We start from the raw sequence: 13,382 nt of genomic DNA, 5'->3' as shown, positions 1-13,382 counted from the left end.
CTGTGCTCATGGCTGAAATCATAAACAGTGTATTAAGCTAGGCATTTTGTTGAGAAAATTTCTGTTTATATTTAATCTGCATTGAATTATTATCCCCGCATTGTGTGTAAAGATTGAATATTAGGTATGCAATAGCAAGGTCAAATCTGTAAAGCAGGTAGCACCTATATTAATAAATATAGGTTTTGTGTCTTATATTTAGCAGGGTTTTACTGGTAGAAGATAGGAACTCATTGTCCGTTTTCTGTGTGTCTAAATGTGAGAGCCAGTCATTTGACTTCTGGCTGCCTGGGATTCAAACCTGGGATTCATTTTGTCTCCTGACTCTTTGTTCCTATATAGTGATCCCTTTTTCCACTCCTGCTGCTTTTTTCCAGAACACTTCCTAGATCTGAATTTTGCTTGTTATAACTAGAACAGAATATTTAGTATTTGTTTAATTTTTTGATTGCTGTATTCCAATTTGAGCTCCCCCTTCTGAGCTTCTGAATGTGCTTTCCTCCTATTGCTAGTAACACATCTGCTTTATTTGTCGGTTTGATCATGTAATTCCACCTTACAGATTCTCACACTTTATTCCCGCTATGTAAAGTGTCTCCTACCACTGTCTGCAATGCTGCACATATTTCCACTCTATCCTATTTTACTTTCCTTTGCCCAGTTTCATGCTTTTTCTCTCCAGTATTTCCAGTCTTGTTCACCCACAATTATTGTTTTTCTTTTTGTGTGAAGTGTTGTACAGACTCCCTAAACTCACCCACAAGACTTTATTCACCAGCTCCTTTCAAATATAAACTTTTGCTGTCATACTCATCAAATGTGTGTTAGAAATGCACTTTGTCTTATGCTGGCCTCTATTTTTGTCCTTATACTTTGGGTAGAATAGGTTTTTTTGTAAAACACCTGACCAAGCATTAAAATAAGCCAGTTCAGGGCAAGATATAAGAAAGAGAGGTGAATTCCAAGTGGGGGGAAGTACCTACGTGCAGTAAGCAAGTTCAGGTGAGGCTCTCAGTCCCCTTTTCACTGAGGAACTACACTGTTTCCCTCATGCAACTGATGAAACAAGACTTTCATATATATCCCTTTCCTTAGCGCTCCCCATCTCTTGGCTCCACATACCGGTCCTACTTTCCGGTTGCTTGAATTTCAGACTAAATGCCCAACTTCCACATCAATGCTCACGTTTGGATACTTAGCATGAGTCCCGTGTCTCCCACTCCCAGAATTAGGAACCTGGCATTTAGGTGGAGCAGTGCAAAGTGTCCAAATAAATAAGGTCGTTCGCTGAATGCTGTCCTAATCATTAGCATATGCTGCATGGCACTGCATTTAATAATAAGAATTCTGCAGAACAGAATACAGAGAAACTAGAAAATTCTCTCTTGAGAGGAAAAAGCGATGTCAATTTTTCCTTTCATCCTGGCAGCGTTTCTTATGTTGGTTGATACTTTCTAATTGCTATCAGCAGTATCAAAAGACACAAAGTTATGTTAAAGAAGTTCCAGCCTTTGCCCAGAAATTTGTAGATTTCACTCCTGCTGTGCTGTACCATATTCAAAATTAATTGGATGACCCAATTTTAAACCTGAAATACAGTACGAACTTTAGAGACTGTATCAATGCAATTATAAGTCACTCAAAGAGCGCTTCTGCAGTCTTCGGTACAAAAAAGCTGGAGGCCAAAACACAACATTGGAAGCACATTAGCTATTAATGACTGGAAGGAGGAGAGGTGACCAGCAGAATGGGAGCATGTACAAAGGCCATATGATAAAAGCCAGACATTTCCATTTTAGTCAAATTCTACTTGTAAGAGACTGGTATGAAGATGGTTTAAGAGACTCTGCTGCTCTTTTCCCAGCATTACAATAAAGCATCATCCTGCTTCTTTCCATGTGTTATTGTGTGTTTGAAATAGATCGATTGAACCAGAGTTCAGGGAAACTCTCTAAATTCCCTTTTCAAACTAAATCAGACTGTGTAAGTTTTGGGTTTCTGTGTTTCATTCATCATGTGCCTGAGACCTTCTCATGTTCTTGTTAATAATTCAGTCTTTACCTCTTCTAGATTTATTGTTCAGAGAGACAGTACCTTTTGCTGAGTCCAGCATATGGCCAGCAGGAGTTATGTCAGGTAAAGAATACAACCTTTAATTTTTTACCTTATTCTCTTTTGCTGTTAATCAGCTTTGGAGTGAAACTGGAATGCATACAGTCAGGTTCATGTATTTCAACAACTGTTAGCTTGGGTGGCTTGTTACTTTGAAACAGTTGGAAATATGCCAAAGATCTCAAGTGACCTGAAGGCTGTCGAGCTTTTGTTTTTTCATGTTTGTTGTTGCAGCAGCTGAGAACACAGCAAGTCCTGAAGCAAACTGGGTTAGGTAAGATTGAATTTTTAAACTTCATCTGCTATGGCACCTTGGAGAAGGCTGGAAGAAAATGAATGTGTTGTTTTGCTCTGTCTCCCTCCCTGCAAAATAGAAAAGTCCTTTTCTCATTCTGCTAACCTGTCATAATTACCTCCCACATAGGCAACTAGTAGCTTTGAAGTGTTGCTCTGCTTGCAGCTGTATTTCTTAGCCTTTTTCTTTTTTCTTTCTCAAATAATGAAATTAAAACTATCAAGCTGGGTGAAGCAACGGGCTCCTGAGTTCATTATAAGCCCAAGTATGTAGTGAAGGAACCAGTGAGTTACTAATTGAGAGCATGTATTTAAATATAACATTGGTACCAATCCTGCTATTGCTTTTGAATGTGCCCCTCATGCGCTTGTAGCAGCACAAGTGTATTTGATGCAGGTTGGACTGGAAGCATTAATTCTGTTCACAAGCATTCCCTAAGGATAGAACTGCCCTTGCAATTGTGTGCTTGTCCAGCCACTTCTCTTTCTATTCCTGTTCAGAAACTACTTGTTAGAAAGAGAACTCCATACTGTCAGTATGATGCATGACATGAAGAAATACAGATCTCTGTGGCTGGTAAAATTCTTAGTTATATTTGTCAGGGAACTCTTTTTTTCAGCTTCATCTCTGAAAGAAAATATAGTGTTTGATTTCTACAGGCCATACCTGTTAGCTTCCTTCAGAGGAATTACTGTAATAAATGGTATCTTAAAAGCTGCTGGTCTTGAGTTATGAGTTTATAGTGTTGATGGTTTTGCTGATGGGCAGTGCCTACAGTATTAGAAGAGAAATAAGCTTTTACAACCTTGATACTATAAGGAAGAATGGTGAAGAGTGCAGCCTGTACTGCTTTCATTATAACTCCTGTCTGAAGAATTGACTCATGGTGTACTTTTTCCTGCTTGGGTTCTTTCCCTCAAAAAATAAAATAGTAGCTCATCCTGCTGTCAGGATTTGTGGCTACATGAGTGTCAACCTATAGTGAAATAAACCCCAGGCATTCATGATAAAAAAAAAAAAAACTTTAAAAGAAAAATCACTTCACTGAGAATATTAATGCTGTAGGCAGCACAGGTTCCAGCTAAGGATTTGCATATGTAGGTGTTAGCTCTTTTCTTTTAAAAAGGAAATGTTCTTGCATGGGGTCTATATGCATGTGTATGGTAACAAGACTAGCTTTTTTGAGATACTGTAGTAATGGAGCTAATAACAAGACAGTTGGCACTGTTGCGCTATGGTGATCTTCGCTCTTGCAAGACAAAATATAGTTAGATTAGCACATTTTTGCAGGGTAGGCAGTCATCCATGTGTATGAAAGATTTAACTCCTGTTAGCCAGCAGATGCCTGTGTCCTTGACAAAGCTGTCTTTGCAAGACAGATATATCTATAGAATGCACAATGACCTGTACTATATGCTGTGGTTTCCACTCTGAAATGCTTTGTGGCATGCAAATGTATCAGTGTTTTGGGAACTAGGTGGAGGATCTTGAAGTGTCACAATGATGTCTACACTGATGAGGCTGCCCTAAGGCCTATGTGTATCAGATTGCCCTAGTACCGAATATACCCTTTACTTTATCCTTGACATACTTCCAGGTCTATCCTGGAGGCTCTGCTGAGCTTGCTGGTATACAATTGAACCTTATCTTTTCTGCCTTCCCAGCCTGTCCTCTTGTGTTTAGACCCAGTGTGCAGGCCTCGAGTAACAGTCCAGTAGCTGCAGTCCTACATATCCTTGTTCCAAATAACCTGTTTTCTGCTTCTGCCTATCAGGAGGGAGAAGTTGTTTGCAGAACAGTTCCTTAGAAGCATTCAGTGTCACTAATAATCAGAACACAGTAAATGCTTTGGTGAAGGCTTTATGGTATCCTGCAGTGGGAGAGGTATCCCGCAAAGGGCAAGGGCACTTGTTGTACCGTGGGTTGCTTGAGTTCAGCCACAAGGCTGGAACTAAATATCAGTCTAGACTTGAGATTCATATGGAAATGATGTGTGTTCTATGCAAAAATAGATGGAGCTCTTAGTTAAATGTAGCAAGGGAGAGGCATCTCCATAGTGTGTAGACTGGCTGTTTTTTATGGATGATAGAGGAAAAGATACTGATTTTTAGGGAAAATCTTCTTCCTACTGTTGAAATCTGAAACAGTAGAAAGTGTTATTTAAACTCTCTGAAAGAGTGCTGACTCTGCTCTTTTTAATTTCCTGGGTAAGCCTAAAACTAGAAGTGCAGTGCTGATTCCAAGAGCGATCTTGTCTTATGTTTGACTACTACTTAGAAAAAGAAAAATCCTATCCCAGCATCTCTCAAACATTCCCATGAGCAAAGAGTATTTTCTGCCAGGTGGAGAGTTTCCTGATTCAGTGTTCTCTACTGCTTCTATCCTCAGCTTAGACATTGAGTAAATGTCAAGGAGAGAGAGAAATCGTTTATGGTGGTTCAACTGTGAGAATAATATGTTTGGCTACCGTTTGGTGACCAGAACTCTTGCCAGTTCTCATCTCTTCACTTCTTCTTTACTCTGTTATCAAACACATCATGGCATGAAGGGTGGAAGGGGCCTGTAGTAAATGTGGGCCTGAAAGACAGGCAAGACTAGAGGTTCCAGAAACACTTACTTCTTCATCATCTCTCCTATCTTTTTTTCCTGGATAAATGTATCTGAATTTATCTAATTAGCAGTAAGTTTTAACACAAAGTAAGAATTACCATAAGCAGAGGGAAGATGGTAATGATGATGAACGCATTTTCACTTCTCAATAGCCGAAGTGTATAAAGTCTTCTCAGATGTGTTAGAGGAAGAAAATGGGCGAAGTTTTTGCTTATAGTAGTCCCTTCTTTGATTGCTCTTCAACAAGTCTAGCAGGCAGAGAGCAACCTCTGGCTGTGTTCATATGTCCCTTTTAAAGACTGCCCCTCCACCTTCCCTAATCCACTACTGACACTTTTGCTTTCCCAGACAGTTTTCTTTTGTTACCTGCAGGTATAATAGTACCTAGGTCCTGTTTCCTTCAAGGACTTTTCTGGGTCTGAACACTTCATAACTGTACAACCCAGTGTAATAGCAAAAATGAAGTTTTGTTTGTTTATTTTTGCAAGGTTTTTTTTGATACTTAGGTTCTCACCCTTTCAGTGGAAATGTAAAGCCCTGATCCTTGACTCCTTGTTCTCCTGCCTACTCACACACCAAGTTTCCTATGGAGTCCCCTCCCCTTACTCTTCAGAGTATCCTGACTATAACCCATGTCAGTGTGCATTCAGTTTCAAAAGGCAGAAATTTGCTTTATGCTGGCATGGCTACTGAGTAGGGGAAACAAAATATTCTGGTAAGAAATAGCTTACTCTGGTGCAATGATTCCTGGAGAAAGGGTAGCACCTTAGTGGTAAGAAGGCCCAAGGGTCAGTCCACTGGACACTGATACTCTGGCTGGTAGAAGATAGTTTGCTTTCAGATGCTCAACAGTTTACACCAGTTTCTGCAGGATCTGTTGTCTCATCAATGCATTTGTTTTAAACTCATTTTTCAACAGTTTCCCTTTGACTAAAAAAGGAGAAATTATGGGAAAGTTCCCAGCGCCAATTATCATGTACTTTGTAATACATGAACCTGGAGAAGATTAGCCCCAAAACTTGGAGGTATAGGCTGAGCAGAAGCTGTTCTCCTTCAGGTTTCTGATCTCTAAATATGTCAGCCAGGTATTGCCTATGTAACCGCTATCCAGTTATTTCACCTTTGCCATGGGACAACCCTGTCATGTTTGTAGCATTTCCAAAATGACCGGTCACTGAGCTGTTTGTTACCAGGTTACATTTTACTCTAAAGAATGGGTATCAAACCTGTTCTAAAAAGAAAAAGAAAAAACAATTTAAAAGCCCTGATTTCTGATATTGTAAATATGTAAATATTTCTGTAACAAGCAGTTTTCCTGCACATGTGGGAAAAGAGCTCAGAGTGAGTGTGTTAACCAGGAGTAGTAGTAACAAGTAAAGAGTTGAATAGCAGTTTTCTTATCTCCTTGTACATTTTTCACACTATATTTTAAATTTCCTGGAGGGCTGAGTGATAGACATGATAAATTCCATCTCGTTTGTAAGAAGACGGCAGGTTTGGTGCACATCTTGTTGTCTTCACTTGTTCTCTTGTCATTTCTGTCAATAGTTACTTGGATGATCTTTATACTTTACATGCAGCCTGTAAAGTGGATATGAAGACTTGTCAGACTCCTTTTCTAATACATTTTCTTCTGAGGAAACAAACCTAACATAAATGTCACCTAGAGTATGAGAAACCGTGGCAGATGGAGCATTGATTTAATGGCTCTGTTGAGAGACAAGGCAGGAAAGAGAGTGGAGTGAGATAAATATGCTAGATTTGGTAACTGTTTCAAAACATTTTCTGTGATTAAAAACAAGTTCAAGAAAGAGTAATATATTCTCATACAGGAATGGAATATTAGCAAAAGCACCTATCTTTTTAATCCAAAATTAGTTTGGCAAGATGCAGCCAACCAGCCTTTCCTTTCCTTGCTCTTGTACTCTTGGAAACGAGGGAAATAATAAATTCTGTTAACCACTGAACTAACTTAATCAGTTAAGATCTTGATTGAGAAAAGCACACTCTGCAGTCATACTAACTTCAGAGCACCTTAAACGTATTAAATTCCTTTCAGATAGGGATGTGTTTAGTCACAGGCTGAAAATGAAATGAGTCTTTAACGGTATGGGCATACAATAGAAAGTAACTTGGCTTACTGAAACTTAGTCTCTGCCTTTAACAAATGGTGGGCTAAAAGCATGTATAAGTTACTGCAGCTCAGCTGATTAGAGGAGATCTGCAAAGCTGACTTCCTTCAACTGTGAATAAATTCAAAGTGTTATTTTGAAGCAGGACTTCAGTGGCTAATTCATTTTCTTATGGGGAATGCCTTTTAGTGACCTCCTCTTTGTATTTATTTATTTATTTATTTATTTATTTATATCTTTCATCATACTTTAAAAGTTTGGGCTCAGTTTGTTTTCCTTTTGGAAAAGTGTTTAAGAAATGAATTGCAATTATATTTAAAGGGAAAAACCCCAATGATTTTAACTAAAAGGTAGTTTTCAGCTAAGTAGCTACCAGAATCTGTTGAGTTCGTTCATGTAGACACAGTCTTCCAAGAAATGTAGGTCTTCCGTTTTTTTGCAACAAATATTTTGAATGTGCTGAATGGTAGTGAATTTGCTTATAAAATTTATGTTGTATGATGCTGCATGCTTTGTGGCAAGATTACTGTGTCAGTGAAAAATGATTATAAAATTAAACTGACTGCTGTACTAAAGGTTGCATATATTGTCATCAAGTGTAGAGGAAGGACCCGTGTTAGTCAGAGACTTGAGGTTAGCTACTGATTACTAAATAGAAAGATAATGTTAGTGCAGCTCCCCTGCTGGTATTCCTTTCCTAGGTCCAGGGAACTGAGGCAGTTTATGCTGGCAGAAGGTTTGGAGGGTCTGCAAAAATCAGCTAATAATAAAATAGAGGAGACTGTCAATGACTCATATAGGTAGGGTAAGTTTCAGACTTCTTTTCACTAGCGGTAGTTAAGCCTCCAAGGTAGTTTCGGCTCTTTACAGTTTCAGCAGTGAAGGACTATCATGGCTGATTGTAATGATGCATGTGTCATAATACACAGAAACTGTCTGGTTTAATAGCTTGACAGAAGGCATTTATGGTAGCATAAGATTGCTCAGTTGAGAGCTTCACTGGGTTCAGCAGCACTGCTGAGAGACAACGTGCTTGGTTTCACAGTCCTTATAGCAGCTAACTAGCTGCTGTGAAATGAACAACTTCTTTTGAGCAATCTGTGAAAAGGCATTTGGAACAGAGAATTCATCTGCACTCCTGGCTGGAAGGTGAGTGCTCTTTGTGGCAGCCTAGAAGACTGGTGGTATAACATGCACAAGGATTGCCTAAGACTCTGCAAATCAGAAAACTTGTTAAATCAGGCCATTTCCTTTTGGTTGTAAATAGTTGTGGTAAAGAGTGTGTGCCCCTGCCTGCCCCCCCCCCCCAATTCTTCTTCATAAATTAGGGTGAGCCTTCCCACATGTAAAAGTCTGTATCCAAAGGCACATCTGCAAACTGATTAGCTCCAGCAACAATCAAAGTGGAAAAACAGTGTTGCAGCCTTCAAGGCTACAGTGTGGACAAAGGGGCTGCAGTGCTGCTGCTTTCTCAGGCTGCTGTTCTTGGTACAGCTATCTTAAGGCTTCCCCAGATTTGCCTCCACATGCTGCAGTCATTGCTCCTGATTCCTGACAAGATGTTTGGAAGCGAGAAGTCACAGAGTGTCCGCAGCTGCCAAATACTGGTGAGTACTAATTTTCAAAATTCCCTGGAGAGTGTTGCTCAGAGTTTTTCTTTTGACTGGCAATATCAACTCGCTCTGTTATCTCATTATCCTGTACTAGCTGCTGATAACACATGCCTACACAAAGTCAGGTATTGCAGCAGAGTTTCTGTTAACTCTATTTGCATTCTACCGTGTCTTGACTGAAAGCAAATAAAGAGAATATTAACCACTTGGGATGGAAGAATAGCAAACAGCTCCTCAGGGAGCAGTGATGGATGGAAGCTCTGATAACATGTGCAGGAGGCAGGAAACTGGTAGTATGATCTAAGGTGCAGTGAGATTGGGAACCTCCTGGGAGCGAGAGCCAGCAATCAGCACTGCACAGTAAAGCAGCAAGAGGGCTGCAAATGAGGTGTTTGAAAGTCAGGAAACTGGCAGCAGAGCAAGACCTGCTGAAGCAGCTGGAAAGGGACCCAGCAATCAGCACTGTATAAGAGAGCAGGGAGGGCTCAGTAAATGATTTTTTTTACATGGTGGGTCTCTGAATTAAATGTTTGCCTTAATTACTGCAGTCTCTCAGAGGGGCAGAGAGAAAGAACTTACTGCACATGGATGTATTTCTAGATCTCTAGAGAGTTGTGCTATGGTTCTGTTTCTTCTGCTGAAACAGGTTTATTTCCATGTTTTTTTTTCCCCGATAGCAAACTCTTACAGTAACATACCATGCCTGAGGTTTTAACCTTTCTCTTTCTTTTCATCATCCAGTTGGCGCCTGTCTCCATGCTCAGGGTCTTTCATAAAAGACACCATGCTATTTTGTTGTTGTTGTTGTTTTCCCCCTAGATATCCACCTGCTCTTTGTGCTGTTGAAGGGAGTTGGGGAGCAAGTTGCTTGAACTCAGAAACAGTGTTTTTGCATGCCTGTGTTTTCAGCACATTCCAAGGTGATTTTCCAACCTGCACAATTTCCGCAGGTATTGAAAATCATCAGAGGAAAGATTTTCTTAAGAAAGAACTTAAAAATACAAATGTGTAGTTTTTAAGCTATTTTGCTCATTTCGTGTGTTTAGGTTCATGCTTTTCAAACTGCTAGGACTGGTAGTGTTACTTTATGTTGTCCTGGTGGACAACAAGTTGACCATGGGCCAGCAATGTGCCCTTGTGGCCAAGAAGGCCCATGGTATCCTGGGGTGCATCAGGAAGAGCATAACCAGGAGGTCGATGGAGGTGGTCCTTCCCCTCTATTCAGCCCTGGTGAGGCCACACCTGGAGTGCTGTGTCCAGTGCTGGGCTCCTCAGTACAAGAGAGACATGGAACGAGTCCAGTGAAGGGTCATGATAATAATTAAGGGACTGGAGCATCTCTCATGAGGAGAGACTGAAAGAGCTGTGACTGTTCAGCCTGGAGAAGAGAAGACTGAAGGGGGATCTTATCAATGCATTTAAATATCTGAAGGGAGAGCTTGAAGAGGACAGGGCCAGACTCTTGAGTGGTGCCCAGTGACAGGACAAGAGGCAGCGGGCACAAACTGAAACACAAGAAGCTCTGTCTGAACATAAGGAAAAACTTAGTTACTGTGAGGGTGACCGAGCGCTGGAACAGGTTGCCCAGAGAGGCTGTGGAGTCTCCATCTTTGGAGATACTCAGAAGCCATTTGGACAGGGTCCTGGGCAGCCTGCTCTACATGACTTGCTTGAGCAGGAGGGTTGGACTAGGTGATTTTTAAAGGTCTCTTCCAACCTCAACTGTTCCGTGATTCTGTGGCAGCTGCATTATCAAAGTTGGCCCTGAGTCCAGGGAACCAAACCTGTGGCAGAGGGGGAAGGCAGTCAGGGCCCTGACATTGCTGGCTAGCAAAATGATGTAATCCATTGCCCTTCTTGCATCTTTTCTCATGTGTTGGGCATTATACTGTGCTGGTTCTTACAGTTGATACGCGGTTTTACATGCTGATCTTGCTTGAGTCTGAGCTTACATGCTTGTCTTCTGCAGGTCTCTTTTCCTGTAATATTTTGGATTCCTGGACACCTTTACTGCGTCAGAGTGCAGCCCACTCAAGATAAGATTCATTCTGGATTGGATATCTTCAGATGCTGACAAAATCTAATTGCCCTGTCAAGGATTAATTCTGGATTTTACAGTAGTTTCTTTTTGAATGATCATGATAAGATCTTTTATCAGGGACTTAACTCCTAAACTTCCATGTTTGGCTGCTTACCTTTTGACAGCCACAATTTTTCGCTTTTTTTTTTTTTGTACACATAGAGAAAAATAAGCCTCTAGTGGGTTTCATTTTTACACGGAGTACCACATTCCTTCTATTTTTAGAACACTGCACTGTCCTTCCTTTCTACATCTGAATTAGCAGAAAACTGTAAATACATCAGCTGCGTCAGAATCCACTATAATCTGACTGGTTTTCTTTCTTTTTCATGCAGTAGTAGAAGATACAGAGTGAACTGTGGTTTACAGCTCCTCATGTTTACACTCCTGTTATTTTTCCTCCTACTTTTGTTCCTGGAGCCCAGGAAGCCAGTGAATAATTCCTGAAATTCCTTTAGATTTGAGGTCGTTGAAAGAGTCATTGCTCAGAGAACAAGTTCAACAGAACATGGCTTTCTGTAGCCCATCTCTGTCAGAAAAATCTTTTTTTCTGAAGCTAGGACATACGAATTTGCGTTTTTTAAAGAGCAAGTCCTTGTACAGGCTTTTTTTCTGTCTGACCTTTCTCAGCAGTGAGAATTTTCCCTGTTTTGAGAGAAAAGCAGTGTTCATGTTTTGTAACATTGTTTCCTAGTGTTCCTGGTTGTATCTCTGCTTTCAGACTCATGAGAGCAATGTTTTCCCTGTGTTCAGGACTGAGGTTGACAAGGGATCAGTAGTCTTACCTTAGAATTGCTTTGTTATAGCACTCTCAAAACTAGTACTGTAGGCTAAACCAGTAACTGTAACTGCAGTAACATTTGTTATTATCATATGCAGCCTCCATTAAAAGGCTCAGTTAAATGAGACAAACACCTTGATCCTGTTATGTGTTTACATAAAGTATGGTTGTTAATTTACAAGATAATTTATAGAAAAATATAAATGTTAATGTATAGAGAGGCTTTGTCTCTGAGGTTTAACTGTTTTCCGGATAACGTCATGCTTCACAATGAACTAACATCTTGTGAAGGGTTTAGCCAAACGTGAATAATCATTAAAGTGTGTTAAAGGCAGGTGAGACTACTCATGTCAAGCCTAAGGCCAACAGCCTCTCCAGAAGGTGGTAAGCAATAGTTTCATGGAAGGAACAGATTACTCTCTTTTTGGATCAATAAGTAGTGGGTTTTGTTTTAGGGAAGGGGACAAAGAGGAGATATGCCAGTGATGTGGCTGGATTGTAGAGCAAAAGTGATTGCTAAAGTAGGATTCCTTCTGTGGGGAGAGGTAGGTTGAAAAAGAGCTGTGAGTTTATTAGATAAGAAGAATCTGCAAAGTTGATCTAGGTTCTAGATGGATGTAGTCTTGTTTCTTTTAACTTCTGTTCTCTTGTGACTTTGTAAACCTTGATAAACTGCATCATCTATTGTGGAGGCAGTAAATAAATCCTTTGATTGGCAGTTTACTTTGACCTGGCTTGATTGAGGGATGATATCAAAATGGCTGGCTAGGTTTGAGGAATTTGTACCCATAGGCTCTTGCAATCCATAGGTGGTATTCAACTAGTCTCAAGCAGCCAACACCCCAATATGTTTCTTAGAGGTTGTAAAGGATAGTGAAGTTGCACATGTCAATGTAAGAGATGATAATTCAATATCTAAGAGGAAGAGGAACTTTCACTGCTGAAGAGGAAATCTCTCTGGAAAGGTACTGAGGAGCCCAAGGACTGCAAAGGAGTGCAAGGGTAATTATCTCTAATTTTACAGACTGGGAAATTAGGGATAAAGTGTGATACATTTCTAGGATACTCACAAAATTCTTCCATCCTGATACCTGAATCCATTCCTAAGCCCTGCTCTCAAGATCAGGTTTCTTACAGCTCTTATTAGTTGCTTCCCATATGGTAGCTGGCTTCACTGATGTAAGGGTTGACCAGAATGTTAGGTCAGTGTACCTCTGAGATAACATCCCATTTTTAGAATTAGTTCAGTTTTCATTAGTGAATTAACTGGACATATAAATATTTATGACTATCTCAGATGTCTGATTACAACAGGAAATAAATAATTCATTATTAGAAAATTACCTTTATGCAATTGATACGACAAGGACATAAATCAGATATGGCAATTTCCAAAAAGCAACCCAATACATTGTTTTTGCTGAAGCACCCTGAAGTGACTGTCTTCTCAGTGCAGCCATTACTGTTCTAAGCTAGGTAACAAACCTTCCATTTTGTAAATAGTAGTGATGTGAGAAAGTTTGTTTACAGAAACATGCATATAGCACAAGTATATTGGTATTTGTGACAATTCAGGGAATCTGTATACAATACATGATTTCTGCTTGATATTGGGAAATCTCTGTAAGTCTATCAGACTACAACATTTTGAATGGGGGTATATTTGCCTTGTCCTTTTCTTTCTGTAGATTATTTTGCACCTGCCATAAGACTAACAAAAAAAGAAAAATTAAATTTTGATGATAGAGTCTTTCAGTGA

Source organism: Apteryx mantelli, chromosome 6 (genome assembly GCF_036417845.1).
Source record: "Apteryx mantelli isolate bAptMan1 chromosome 6, bAptMan1.hap1, whole genome shotgun sequence".
Taxonomy (NCBI): domain Eukaryota; kingdom Metazoa; phylum Chordata; class Aves; order Apterygiformes; family Apterygidae; genus Apteryx; species Apteryx mantelli.
The sequence above is the reverse complement of the archived record's forward strand: the minus strand, read 5'-3'. Positions refer to the sequence as shown.